This window comes from Nelumbo nucifera, chromosome 3 (assembly GCF_055504915.1).
Source record: "Nelumbo nucifera cultivar China Antique chromosome 3, China Antique-T2T, whole genome shotgun sequence".
Classification (NCBI taxonomy): domain Eukaryota; kingdom Viridiplantae; phylum Streptophyta; class Magnoliopsida; order Proteales; family Nelumbonaceae; genus Nelumbo; species Nelumbo nucifera.
The window spans coordinates 94069538-94084515 of NC_142651.1; positions in this window are offsets into that span (position 1 = coordinate 94069538).

Consider the following 14978-nt stretch of genomic DNA (forward strand, 5'->3'; position numbering starts at 1 on the left):
GTCGGTTTCATAAGTTTGATGAATAAACCTAACTAAAATTAATTATTGTTATTTTTGTATTATCAAAAATTTATTAAAAGTAGTATATAAAATATGAATAATTATTTAAAAAATTGAAAATATAAAACAATTGTATACTCTTGTGTGTTTCTATTAGAGTCATTTACTAGAACACACCTTATAGTTTTACATATTTACTTAAACATACCTTATAGTTTTCCTTTTACTAAAATATCCCATATATTTTACGACTTATTTACTTAATCAACCTTTCATTAAGGAGTAGTTGTTTGTTTTACCATTAGGCCCATGATTTTTTATTCCAAAAAATACCCTTAACACTTTTTTATACAAAAAACAAAATTCGCCAAATATAGCCAATAGAGTAGTTGTTTGTCTTATTAAGGGCAAAAATGGTATTTTTATTTTTATCTTCTTTTGATTAAATTTATTTAAATGAACATTAGGGTCAACACTATCATTTTCCACTATCATCTAATGGAGGATTGATTAAATCCGTTGCAAATTATAAGTGGTGTTTTAGTAAAATGCTAACTATAGGGTAGATTTTAGTAAATCCATGAAACTATAAAGGTATTTTACTAAATGACCTTTTCTACTATTTGAGATCACATCTCCGCCCCACAATGCCCCACAACACATCCCCGTCGTATATTGAGAATTAATGTTAAATGGGTGTTTGGTCATTTTTATTTTAATTATTTTTATTTTTTAATTTCAATTGGCCATCATTCAAATCAGATGATTGAACCATTGACCTAATAATAATAATAATAATAATAATAATAATAATAATAATAATAATAATAATAATAATAATAATAATATCTTTGCAGAATTAAGAATTTATTGTTCGCCATATTTATTACAATAATAATAATGTTGTTATTAATATTTCATTTTTATTGTAATTTATTGTTACTTTTAATCATCAGTTATTGAAAATTATCAAAAATTGTTGTATTTTATTGTTATTTAATATTTAATTTTTATTGTAATATATATATATATATATATATATATATATATATATATACATATATTAAAACAAAGCGGTCAAGAAATTTTCTCCTTTTCTCTCTCTCTCTCTCACTCACTCACACGTTCCCAACAACCTCCTCTCCTAAAATTTATCCTAAACTACCTCCACCACTTTCTCCTAAATCATCTTCAATTCTTATTTATCTCATAACTTATCTCTAGTTTACTACAAAATTTCTCTACAAATTATCTCTAATTCCTATTTATCCTCTTTGCCATTTTTTATCTATATCTTTTTAAAGAAAGTTTAAATTAAAAACTTAAGAATTATTTAAATATTTTAACAAATTATATAATAACTTTAAAATATTTATTAAAAACATAAAAATAATTATAATAGATTTAATAATATTCACATTATTAATAATTTTACATTTCTAAAAAATTCATCACGAAATTATGTACTAACAATATAAGTTATGATTTTCCAGATTATTCAAATTAAATGTTATTCAGATATAGAGATTTAACAATAAAAAATAAAATATTTTTTAAATATATCAATAACTAAATATCTTAAATAATAAAATACTAAAAATAGCTAAACAATTACATAGAAAAATATTTAATTTTTTAAATATTTCAATAACTAAACATCTTAAAAACAAATAATAAGTATTTTTAAATATTTTATATATTATTCAAATATTTAAATAACGAAATATTATTCTAAATAGTGGAAATAAAGAAATTATGCAATAAAATTAAAAAAATATTCAGAAAAAATAAATCATAACATAATATTCAATTTAACATAATTTAATATTTTTACAAAATTAATACTGAAATTATGTAATAATAGTATAAACTTTAAAATATTTATTAAAAACACAAAAAATAATTATAATAGATTTAATAATATTCATATTATCAATAGTTTTATATTTTTTAAAAATTCATCATGAAATTATGTACTAACAATATAAATTATGATTTTCCAGATTATTCAAATTAAATTTTATTCAAATAATATAAACTTAATATTAAAAAATAATGTATAATTCAATATTTCAATAACTAAATATCTTAAATAATAAAATACTAACAATAGCTAAATCATTACATATAAAAATGTTTAATTATTTAAATATTTCAATAACGAAATATATTAAATTCAAATAATTAGTATTTTTAAATATTCAATATATTATTTAAATATTTAAATAACTAAATATTTTAAATAACGAAATATTTAACAGAACTATATTTTAAATAGTTAAAATTATGAAATTATGAAATAAAATAAAAAATCATAACATAATACTCAAATTAATAATAATTTTACAAAATTAATAATGAAATTATGTATTAATAGAATACATTACAATTTTATAGATTATTAAACCTAATAAATAATTAAATTTATAAAATTTAATAACAATATTATTTAAATAACTAAATAATATTTTAAATAACCAATTTTACTTGTATCAATTAATAACTCTAGAAGAATAACTTTCAAAAAAATAATATTCATTAATAATAATTTTAAAATCTTAATCTATATTTATTATATTTTTAATATACTAAAATTAATATATATATATATATATATATATTGTATTTTCCGCAATTATTATAGTTTTTTATGATAAATATATTTTTAATAATTATGTACAAATCTATATTTGTTTTATTATTTAACAGAAATTTTTTAATAAGTATTGGATATTAAACTACTGTTATTTAACTTATTAAATTTAATTTATTATACTTATTGTATTTTTGTATTTTTTTATACTTTATTCATTGATATTTATTAGAGATTAAACTATTATTTGAGATTACAATATTTATTGACTAACTTAATATATTTTAGTATTTTTGTAATTATTTTATTTTTATTAGTTATTTATTTTATTTTCATTATCAATATATTTTCAATAAATGCATATTTATACTGTAAAATTTTCATAATTATTGGTGATTAAACTACTTTTATTTATTAGAGATTAAAATACTAACTTAGATGGAATTAGGAGTGTTTATCATGGCCTGGTTTAGTTCGGTTGTAAGCTATTTGGCCAACCAAATCGACATGGTCAAGTTGGGGAGTTGGTTATCCGAAATCTACTGACCAAAACCAACTAAATTGGGTTGTACTGGTTTGGGTTGATTTTCTGTTTGTTCAATTGGTTTAAAATATTAAATTGAAAACTTAATTTTAAATTTTAAAAATGACATTAACATTATGAAAAAAATAAATTTACAATATAAAATATTTGAGACTAAGGAATATGGGAATTTTCCCACTTTCCCGTATTAAAAAATTATATTTAAAATATAAAATTATTAATATATATTTGTGATTGGGTCATTCGGTTTTGGTCAATTTACAAGCGGCCATGACAAAATTGATCCAATTTCAACCAGAAATATTAGAATCTAAGCATTTCAGGTCGAGTTGGTTGGTTTCATCAATGAACAAGCTTAGGTGAAATAAATTATTGTTATTTTTGTATTGTATACTCTTATGTGTTTTATTGTTTAGCTTTCCTTGACAAATCCCATGCATCGTACAGGTCCCGCTAGTTTACCATTATTTTATGAGTTTTAATGATTACCTAGTGGGGACCCGTGTGATGCACAGGATTTATTAAGAGAAAGCTAAATAATAGAAAGGGTCATATACTAAAATACCCCTTATAGTTCATGGATTTACTAAAATTTACCATATAGTTAGCATTTTACTAAAACACCACTTATAATTTGCAATGGATTTAATCAATCTTCCATTAGATGACAGTGTTGACCCTTATGTTCATTTAAATAAATTTAATCAAAAGAAAATAAAAATAAAAATACCATTTTGTTCCCTTAATAAGACACGGGCAACCACTCTATTGGCTATATTTGGTCAATTTTATTTTTATATAAAAAGTGCTAAGGGTATTTTTGGAATAAAAAATCACGGGCCTAATGGCAAAACAAACACTCCTTAATGAAAGGTTGATTAAGTAAATAAGTTGTAAAATATATGGGATGATTTAGTAAAATGAAAACTATAAGGTAGGTTTAAGTAAATATGTAAAACTATAAAGTGTGTAAGAATGGCAACGGGGCGAGGATCATATTCCCTGTCCTCGACCCTAATTCTGAAGTTAACCCCCATCCCCGATCCTCAACGAGGATGGGTTCCATGTGGGTACCCAAATCCTCAAAATGTTTTCAGATAATAGTATTTTTTAAATAAATTTATTTAAAATAAATAAAATCTTTAAATTATAAATAGTTTTAAATATGTTTTGATATATATCATATAAATAATATAATAGTATATTTAATATATATATATATATATATATATATATATATATAATTGGGGTCAGGGCGGGGCGGGGACCTCAATCCCCATCCCTAACCTCGACCGGGGATTCCTATTAATCCCCACCCCCGCCTCGCCAAAACAATCCCATCCCCAACTCCATTGGTTTGGGGAAGTCAGGTCCCCATCAAGGATGGGGAAAATTGCCATTCCTAAAAGTGTGTTATAATAAATGACCCTAATAGAAACACATAAGAGTATACAATTGTTTTATATTTTCAACTTTTTAAATAATTAATAATTATTCATATTTTATATACTACTTTTAATAAAATTTTTATAATACAAAAATAACAATAATTAATTTCAGTTATGCTTATTTATCAAACTGGTGAAACCGACTAACCCGATTAACTCGACCCGAGTTGGTCGGTTTTCTAGTATTTTAGGTTGACTTTCGTTCAAAAACTTCCCAATTCGACCAAGTTGGATTAGTTTCACTTTGGCCATGTATAAACCAACCAAAATCGAACGACCTAACCATGGATATATATATATATATATATATATATATATATTTTTAAATTTATTTTTCAATAATTGCATTGTAATTTTTAAAATTAAATTGATTTTTTAATTTTGAATCTTTTGAACAGACTAACCAAACCAAAAAATTAACCCAAATCGATACAACTTGAGTGGGTCGGTTTTCACAAAAGGTTAGTTAGTTTTAACTGACCAACACCTTAACCTGACCAAGTCAATTTGGTTGGCCAAATAGCCTACAACCAAACCGAACCAACTCAGGGACACTCATTATTTCAGCTAAATTAATGGTCTCATCTCTAATAAATAAAAATAGTTTAATCTCATATAATTATTCAAAAATTATAGCAAAATTACACAATATTGAAAATATATTGATAATGAAAAATATAATAATTACAAAAATTACAAAAATACAATAAGTACAAAAAATATATTAACTTAGTCAATAAATAGTATAATCTCAAATAATAGTTTGATTTCTAATAAATATTTATCAATAACTTATAACAAATATAAATACAATAAGTACAACAAATTAAATTTAAAAATTTCAATAATAGTAATCTAATCTCCAATAATTATTGAAAGTTTTCCGTTAAATAACAAAACAAAATAAATTTATACATAATCATTGAAAATACATTTTTCATAAAAGACAATAAATATTAATTTTAGTATATATAATTATATAATAAATACAGATTAACAATTTACAAATATTAATTTTTGAAAGTTATTTTCTCGAATTATTACTTGATATAAGTGAAATTAGTTTTTTACACTATTATGTATAAATAGTAAATTATTATTAATTTCAATATTATGTTAGAATTATTTTGCTTCTTTTTAGTTTTTTTTTTTAATTTTATACATAATTTCTTTGTTTTAACTATTTAAAATCTAGTTATGTTAAATATTTTTTATTTAAAATATTTAGTTATTTAAATACTTAAATAATATGTAAAATATTTAAAATTTAAAATTATTAATTATTTATTGAATTTAATTATCCATAAAATCATATATTATATTATTATTACATAATTTCATTAATAATTTCGTAATATATTAAATTATTATTAATTTATATATTATATTATAATTATTTTTCTACTTTGAATAAAATTTTTAAAATTTATTACATAATTTCGTTATTTTAACTATTTAAAATCTAATTATGATAAATATTTAGTTATTTAAAAATTTAAATAATCTATAAAATATTAAAAGTTTTTTTTATTTGAATTTTATTTATTTAAAGCTATTAAATATTTAAAAAACATTTAAATTGATAATCCAAAAAAGCATAATTTAAATTGCTTGTACATAATTTCGTGATATATTTTGTAAAAATATAAAATTACTTTTTTGCTTTTAATAAATATTTTAAAGTTATTATATAATTTTTGTTAGAATATTTAAATAATTTATAAATTTTTTAATCCAAGCTTTCTTTGTAGAGATATAGATAAAAAGTAGGGGAGGCGATAAATAGGAATTGGAGATAATTTAGGAGAGAAACTCACTGCTAAATTAGAGATAATTTTGGAGATAAATAGGAATTAGAGATAATTTAGAAGATAAATATGAATTAGAGATAATTTTGGAGAAAGTGGGGTTGGTAGTTTAGGATAAATTTTAAAGGATGAGATTATTTAGGTTATTGGGAAAGTGCATCTCATTGGTTGTTTCAAAAATGACATGAAATAAGAAAAATAATTCAAAAAAATGAAAAAATTTCTTGACTGTTTTATTTTAATATATATATATATATATATAGATAGATTATTGAAAATAATAAAAAAAATAGTGTAATATATTGTTCTTTTAATACTTATTTTTTTATTGTAATTTACTATTATTTTTTTCATTTAATCATTATTTATTGAAAATTATCAAAAAATAGTGTAAATTTAAGAAAAACTAACTAGGACCTTTATGATGCACATGCTTTGTTAAAAGAATTTGAGGCAAGAGGATCTAGGGGTGCAACTTGGGTGGGCCCAACCCGAGCTTGATACAATTCAAGCAAAACTCTGCACAAGTTGGGCTTGAGTTTTCAAACTTCAAACTAACTTCGGTAGAAAAAGTCAAGCCTAATTCAAGCTCATGTTTGTCTTGAGTTGAAACCTTGGGTAGCATGATACCAATCCGATCCAATTTCAGCCCATCCAACGTTTTATGATATATAGGAATGGCAATGGGGCAGGGTGGGGTTGGGGAGCCTCTCTCCATCTTCATTCCCACGAAAATCCCCATCCCTGTCCCTGATAACAGGAACAAGGTTATCCCCATCCTTGTGAGGATCCCCACTCCCGTGATTTTTTATAATGTCAACCATTTTGCTTTTGCTTTTATTTTATTTAATAAAAATAAAATAATTACAATTTAGAATTCCATTAGAAAAGATTCAAACATATTCAACCATTTTTTAAAATATTAATATATAAACGTATGTGTGTATGATCAGGGTCCCCACAGGGCGGGGAGTGCTCTCCCTGTCCTTGCCAACAAGGATGAAAATTTTCCCATCCCCATCCCTGTAGGGGAAAAATCATCCCCATCCCTGCTCCATTCGGGGCGGATCCCCACAGGGATCGAGGAAATGGAGAAAACTGACGTCCCTATATATATCTATACTACTTTAAAAAGCACGAATAGCCTCAAGAATATTTTTTGAATTTTTTGAGGACAATTTGCCCTTCCATTTTTAAATTTATTGATAAAAAATGAGGGCAAAAGGGTAATCACTTATTAATATTAAATGAGTTGAAAAAAGACAGTTATAAGATATTCAATGCATTCAATTTCTTTTCATTAAATCCAACACTTAAGGTATTAAATCGCATTCAACTTCATTGAATCATATATTTAAGGCATCTTTATTTCTTCTCACCATTAAATTCTATTAATTAAATCCATACATAATAAATTAATAATTCCAATAACATAAAAACATACTTTTAAAATATACCTGAAAAAGAAATAGTGCCTTCAACTAAACAATGGTAAGAAATTAAACCATTTCGGGTCACCAATCCATGTTGTCACAATTAAATAATAAAACTAAAAAATAGATAAAATTCAAAAAATATAGAAATTAAAAGAATTGGGAACATTTTTAAGATCATATATTCGATATATTAAACAATAATAAGTATGATAAATAAGAAATGTTTTTATTAATGATGGAAATGGAATGTGAAATTTAAAACCAATTAGAAATAAAACTATTTTCCTATTCTCTCTCATTAAATCTCATATTAAGGTATACTCTCTCATTAAATCCACAAAATTAATTTTAATATTATAAAAATAAATATTTTGAAAAATAATTTGAAAACAAAACTATTTTCTTCCCTCCCAATGGTGGATAAGCAATTCAACCATTTTGGGTCAAATGGGTTAATAAATAATGTCATATTTAATAATATAAAATTAAATATATAAAATATATAATACAAAAAATAAAAATAATTGGACATATCACTAATATTGCATATTCAATATACTTAATAAAAATACATATAAAATGTAAAGTAATTTTATTAGTGATGAAAATGGAATGCCAAAGTTAAAATCAATGTATAAATGAAATGATGTCATAGTCAAATAATAAAAATTTTATAAATAGAATATAAATAATAACAAAAAAAGAAAAAAATTGGGCGCATATCTAATGTTACATATTCATATAAATAAATATTGGGTACATCTCTGATATTATTCATTCGTTATCAATGATGGAAATGTAATATAAAATTTAGTGTCAACCTAAAAATCAAATTATTTTCCTTTTTGGGTTGTGGGTTAGTGGCTTGGGTCAAATGGATTAACCGATGATATGATAGTTAAATAATAAATCTTTAAAAAATAAAAAAGGACAAGTAATCAAAAGAATATATATTAATTATGTCAAACAATAATTAAGTATAATAAGTAAAAAATATTTATATAATGTAGATGATATATAATTTAAAGGGGTTTTTACCGTTCAGTCCACCTCTGAAATCCTAGCTCCATCACACAATTGGGGGTAGGTGCCAGCTCGGAATTGATGCCAATTCACGGGTGAGTATGGGTGCTATAGGTGGTGGTGTTTATAAATTTGAATTATTGTAGGTTTGCAGTTTAAATCTGAATTCTGAGGTGGAGTGCAGTCTAAAAATCCCTAATTTAAAACAAGTCCAAAAGTAAAGCTATTTTCTTATCTACACGGTAGGTCAATGATCCAACTTTTCAAAGAAAATCATGATGTCATAATTGAATAATAAATATTTAAAAAATATAGAACACAAACAATGAAAATTACAAAATTATATCGCATTTGGGAACATTTATAATGTTATATATTCATCATAATAAATAAAAATAATTGTTAAAATAAAATTTATTTTATATGGCAAAAATTAGTGGAATACAAAATTTAATAATAATAATAATAATAATAATAATAATAATAATAATAATAATAATAATAATAATAATAATAATAATAATGATGATGGAGGATGATTTGCCCCGACCTATGAAATGATGACACGTGGACGCTGATTCAGCGTAAGCGACAGCTCAACATTATGTTCCGGCACGGCTAAGTGATAGGCCCATAAAGCAGCCCACTACGCGGTAGCGAGGTAAAGGAGAGGCTCGCTACACGCGAGCTCTAGGTCCCGAGCTACCAATAAGGGAATACTCCAAGACTATTTCAGCTCGTAAGCTAGGGAGACCAGCTCGCTCTAGCACCTGGGCAGAAGAACTGCCCCAAAGACCAACCTTGATGAGGGTCACCTCGAAGTCCCACAAAGAGCTCGCTACAAAATAGCTCGTGGCAAGGATAGCTCGCTACGAGGTAACTTGCGACTGAGTGATGCGACGCTCTTAGGAAGCTTCCGTCTGACAAAACCGTACCAAGCAGACTGCGCTACGTCTCTCGACTGGCGGCACAGTCCTTGTCCTTTCGACAGTCTGTACCCACGTCTCTTGACAGATGGAGGCGTGCCTGCCCCTTTGGGACGTGTCACTCAGCCAAACGTATAGTACACTATAACGATCACCTGCGCAGACCTGGCAGGTAACGGTTGCGACAGGAGCCCAGTGGCGGTTATGCCCGATCTCGCAAGAGCGCTCCTATAAAAGCCCTCAGGGCAAAGGAGAAGCTCTCTCGGTCTAGAGACCTAAAAAACCTCTCGAATATAGTGATAAAGCGTGACCTACACTCTTAGCTTTCGTTTTCTCTCTTTGCTCCCCATACACAGTACTAACTTAAGCATCGGAGTATTCCCACCGGGCAAATCCCTAGGAATCCTTCTTCTTCGTCTTCTCAGGTGCAGTCCATTGCCAGTAAGGAGCCAGTCAATAGCCAGCTAGAAGTGCCCGGATCGTGCCGCATCAAATAATAATAATAATAATAATAATAATAATAATAATAATAATAGTAGTAGTAGTAGTAGGAGTAATAATAATTGTTATTGTAATTTAAAATTTCCACATGCAATGCATGTACGCATTTATTATAAGCATTTGAGTTTATTTTTAATCATATTGTTACTTTTGTTAATTTTTAATTTTTATCTTAATTATGATATATCTAAAATCCAAGTAATTAATATGAAAAAAAAATTTCACATACAATACACGTAATTAATTACTAATATATATATATATATATATAGCTCTTTACCCCCAAAGCTAAGCCCAACCCAAAATGTTAGGTTAAGCTCGGGAGTCGGGAGTTGAACTAAATTGGGTTTAGGCTGGGCCCACGAAAACTGCACCCCTAAATCTTTTTGCCACAGTCCGTACATTACAAAAATCAAAATGGAATTAACCCGAACCCGAACCCGAACCCGAATCCGAACCGCTATTTTCTTTGCGTTCTAGTCTGAATAAACATGTGGCAGACATCCGACCGGAGGGTATTTTGTTGTTAAATCCCATCAGCCCATGATACTTGTCTTGTCTTGTCCGATGCCTATTGTGTGAACTGAGGTGTCTGAGGTTGCCGCCCCACGCCATCACCATTCACCACCCTCCTCCTCAGGGACATATGTACTTGGGCCTTTGGGCCGGATCACGCGTGCATTATCCACTCCACGCTACACTTTTAATCAGTACGGGTGTCTACAAACAACTGGTGTACATCTCCATCAGTCCAAATCGGCTGCATCTCATGGGCCCCATTTGAAAGCCACACCCAAACCAGCCCATTTGGATCATTCCAAGTTCCCATCCACTGGACTCATTCAAACCCCACCCCATCTCAGTCTTTGGCCTCAACTCAACACATCCACATCTTGTTCTTTGTCCCATTCTGACTGGGTTGACCATCCAATAACGGTGACCCACGTGGAGCAATGTGACAAGGCCCAATACATACATCAATGCAGCTGGACCGGGCCCAGCTGGACATTGGGTCAAACGAGTAGCGGACATTCTTGGCCCGAGGCCTGGCCTGGTCCTATAATAAGAAACAATAGACGCAAGTAGTCACTGACCCAGATTAGCTTTATGGGCCTGGAGGCAGCGCAGCACCCGCTACGGTGCTTGACATATGTTGGGATGTGGATGAGCAGATGTGCTGCTGATTGCCGCATTTAGACGAGACTGAACCAAGCTACTAGCTATATATGGGTGGGCTTGGATTGCGTGGGTCAGTTGATGACTAGTACTACAATTGGCTGATCCATATGCCAATATGCCATATATGGATGGAGTGCTTTCTTCACCATCAACCCAAAGAGAACGATGTTTAGGTGTATGACGGCCCGGGCCACCCATGGGCCAGTACAGTTTGGCACAGCCCATGGCCCCATCTCCAATCTGTCGTGCTGTGCCAGCAGGCTCAGCACGGCCTGCTACAGTCTGGGCAGTACGATTAAATCGTGTCGTGAAGGCTCGGCACAGCCCACATCACGTCTAATATGCAAGTTGGACTAAAACTTTATCTTAACCACTAAATCCAGCGGACCAAGTTATTCTTTATCTTAAGTTGCCATGTGGATGAGGGCCTGAAAATTTGATGGTTTGGGTTGATTAGTTGGGCTGTAATGGGTCTGAATTGAATTTGATCCATCCTAATCCGATCCAAAATCATATTGGAATCCTCACGTCGGATTTGGGTTGCACTTATTGTGTTTAAAGCACTGTTTTCAATCTGTCATTGATCCTGATGATCGGACTGTTTGTCGTGGAACCGTTCAGACAGATGGTTTCGTTTCACCCTTAACCTGGTCATTGGCCAAAAACGTTGGTTTGATGAGTGACCCACTGACCCAGATGGTCGAACAGTCAACCTGTTTGACCCAAATAATATTTTTTAAATCAAGACAGGTCATCCATTTGAATTAAACGGTCAAATCACTGACCCAGACCGGTGGCCAAAGTGCGTCCAATTCTAAGTTGGTTTTTAAAACCATAGTTTAAAGAAAGAAAACTTAAAAAGAATTACTTATTTTTAAGTTATATAAATACAGATATTGAATTTATTAATTGGGCTTACATCCTAATCAGATTGGATGGGATGCACCCATTCCAATCCAATCAGATGCAGGTTATAAAATCTGAATCCAAAATAATCATATCGAATGTTGGATTGGATTTCCAAAGTCTTTTGGAATCCTTTGACAGCCTTAATGATAAGAACATTTACTCTCTGCAAAAAGGAGAGGATGGTGAGAGGGCCACTAGGTTAGGTACCTAACTAACACATTCAACTGCAATTCAGTAATTCAGTAACTAATACCTGGCCTATGACAAGTTGGGGAAGAGAAATCATGGCTGGAATCTCTATTTCCATGGTCATACAGTCTTAAATACTATACTTCTATAAAGAAATATACTTTTTTTTGCTATGAATAATGTAAAGATAAAGGATACTTCTCTTTGTAATTGTCCCTATCTCTGATCATCTCTGATCAGAAGAAAGAGATTGCAGAGAATACCAGTTTCGGTAGATAAACCGGATATATTCTTCTTGGGTTTTGTGTAACAAAGACATATTACTGAAATTAAAACTGTAAGATAAGATGGGTTTTGTTTTTTATAGAGTAGAATGAGAAATAGAAGAAAATCTATGCAGAATTGAATGGTTGTAAGAGTCTGTTTGGTTTGCAGTCGGAATTGGAATCGAAATCTTCTGAAATCGGAATTAGAATTGATTCATTCTCATAGTCTGTTTGGTTCAAATAAGAATGAAAATAGGAATTAAAATCAGCAAAAATGGGATTTCATTTCTAAGGGAAAGACGGGGAATAGTCATTCCCTCTCTCAAATGGGGAATGCTATTTCAGTAGAAATGAAAACGGAATTCTAATTCCACCCAACCAAACAGTTGGAATAGATGAATTGTAAAACGGGGCCTAATTCTTGATAAATAAGGTTTAGGTGGATTGAAAAATTGATACATTGAGATATTTTGAATCTTATTTAAAACAAATATATGGTTTTAGGTGAGGTGAGAAAAATTAAAATAAGTGATTAGGATCTTTTGTTTATATCAAGGGATTCCGTCTTTTTTTCTTTTCTTTTTCTCTGGGTGTGACAAAAGAAGGGTCTCAAAGTCTCACCCTTTAACAAAAGCTACCCCCTTTGTCTCAGACTCTCAGGCAGAGTCGTATGGTTCTTACTTTGAACGTTATATGGAGTTTGGATCCTCTAAACCGTTGACCAAAGTGACTATCCTGGTCTGCTGACCAGACCAGAGTAGGGTACTCTGATCAACGGTTACATGGTCAAGCCAACACTGTATGAGCAAAGCATGCCTTCCAGAATACATCCTCCCTAGAGGAGGAATTCACCATCTAGAATTTGACTGCCTCAAGGTCTCTGGGTAGCAGAGTCTCCGTTTTCTATATTCTGAAAGAGAGATATTTTGGTGGGATTGGTGTTTGCCAGACACATTGCATAGCAAAAGGCATTTTAGACCACAAGGAAGCTCAATTAGTCTCAACTCATCAATTTGGACTCAAGTAGCTCCAAAGTGAAACACCCAACATCCCCACCCCCCCCAAAAAAACAAAAATAAAACATAAAAAATAGAAAAATAATAAATAAATGAGAAAATCTATGATACTAGAAAGACATGATACCTAAGAGGTTTTGACCAATCACAACTCCAATAAATTTGATGAAAATCCACTTGATTGATTACTACTTTTATGATGCTGATTGATTGGTTGTAAGTTTTTCTAGTATCGTTGTTTTTCTGGCATCATATTCAAATCCTAAATAAAAATAATTAAATATGTCTAACAACATCATTTTAGATTTATTAAAAAAAGAATTTTCGGGGTATTAAAAAAAATAAATTTTCATGCTCTAAAGACAGACCAAGGGTGGAAATGAAATGAAATGGGCTTTGGAAGTAAATGCACTGTCAACCATGTTCTAGAGGGTCCCTCAGCTGATTAATTGTTGAATTTGGCAACAGCAGGACCCCATGTGGCTATCCAAAGGAGGAAGAGCCCTAAGAACCCCATTTTTAGAAACCCTTTTCTCTTGTCATCACACTGGATTGATTTTCAAACTTATTTCACATCATCAACGCTCTTCCTCTTATGCACTTAGTTATACCAATGAAACGCTTCTTTGGTTTCTAGGGTTTTTTGTCCACCTGAAAAGGAAGAATATATTCCCTTAGCTAAGATAAAAGACAAGGGACTGTCTCAGATACGGGGAGACAGGACTAGTAGGTATGGTTTTTGCCTTGGGGCCTTACTCTTCATAACTCACTACAAACATTCAATTCAAAAGATAGGAACTTGCTATTCGATGGGTCACACCAAAGCCTGGACCTCCGGCTAAAAACTAGCATGATTTGATCACTTTCAATCGCCTGATTTATGCATTTCCTTTTGAGAAAACTCCAAGACTCTTTAGCAGAGAAAAAAAAATTCTCCATCCTTCCAATATTTGCAGTGAAAAAAGAAAAATAAAAAAAGACAAACAGTGGGCCTGATTTTCAGGCGAGTTGACTGGTGGGCCCGATCATCTGATGTGGGAAACATGTGTAGTGGGCCCCCTGGTCGCTTTTTACAAGAAAACAAATGTCAATTGCAATCATAATCCATGAGGGTCCATTTGGATTTTGGAAGCTCAAATG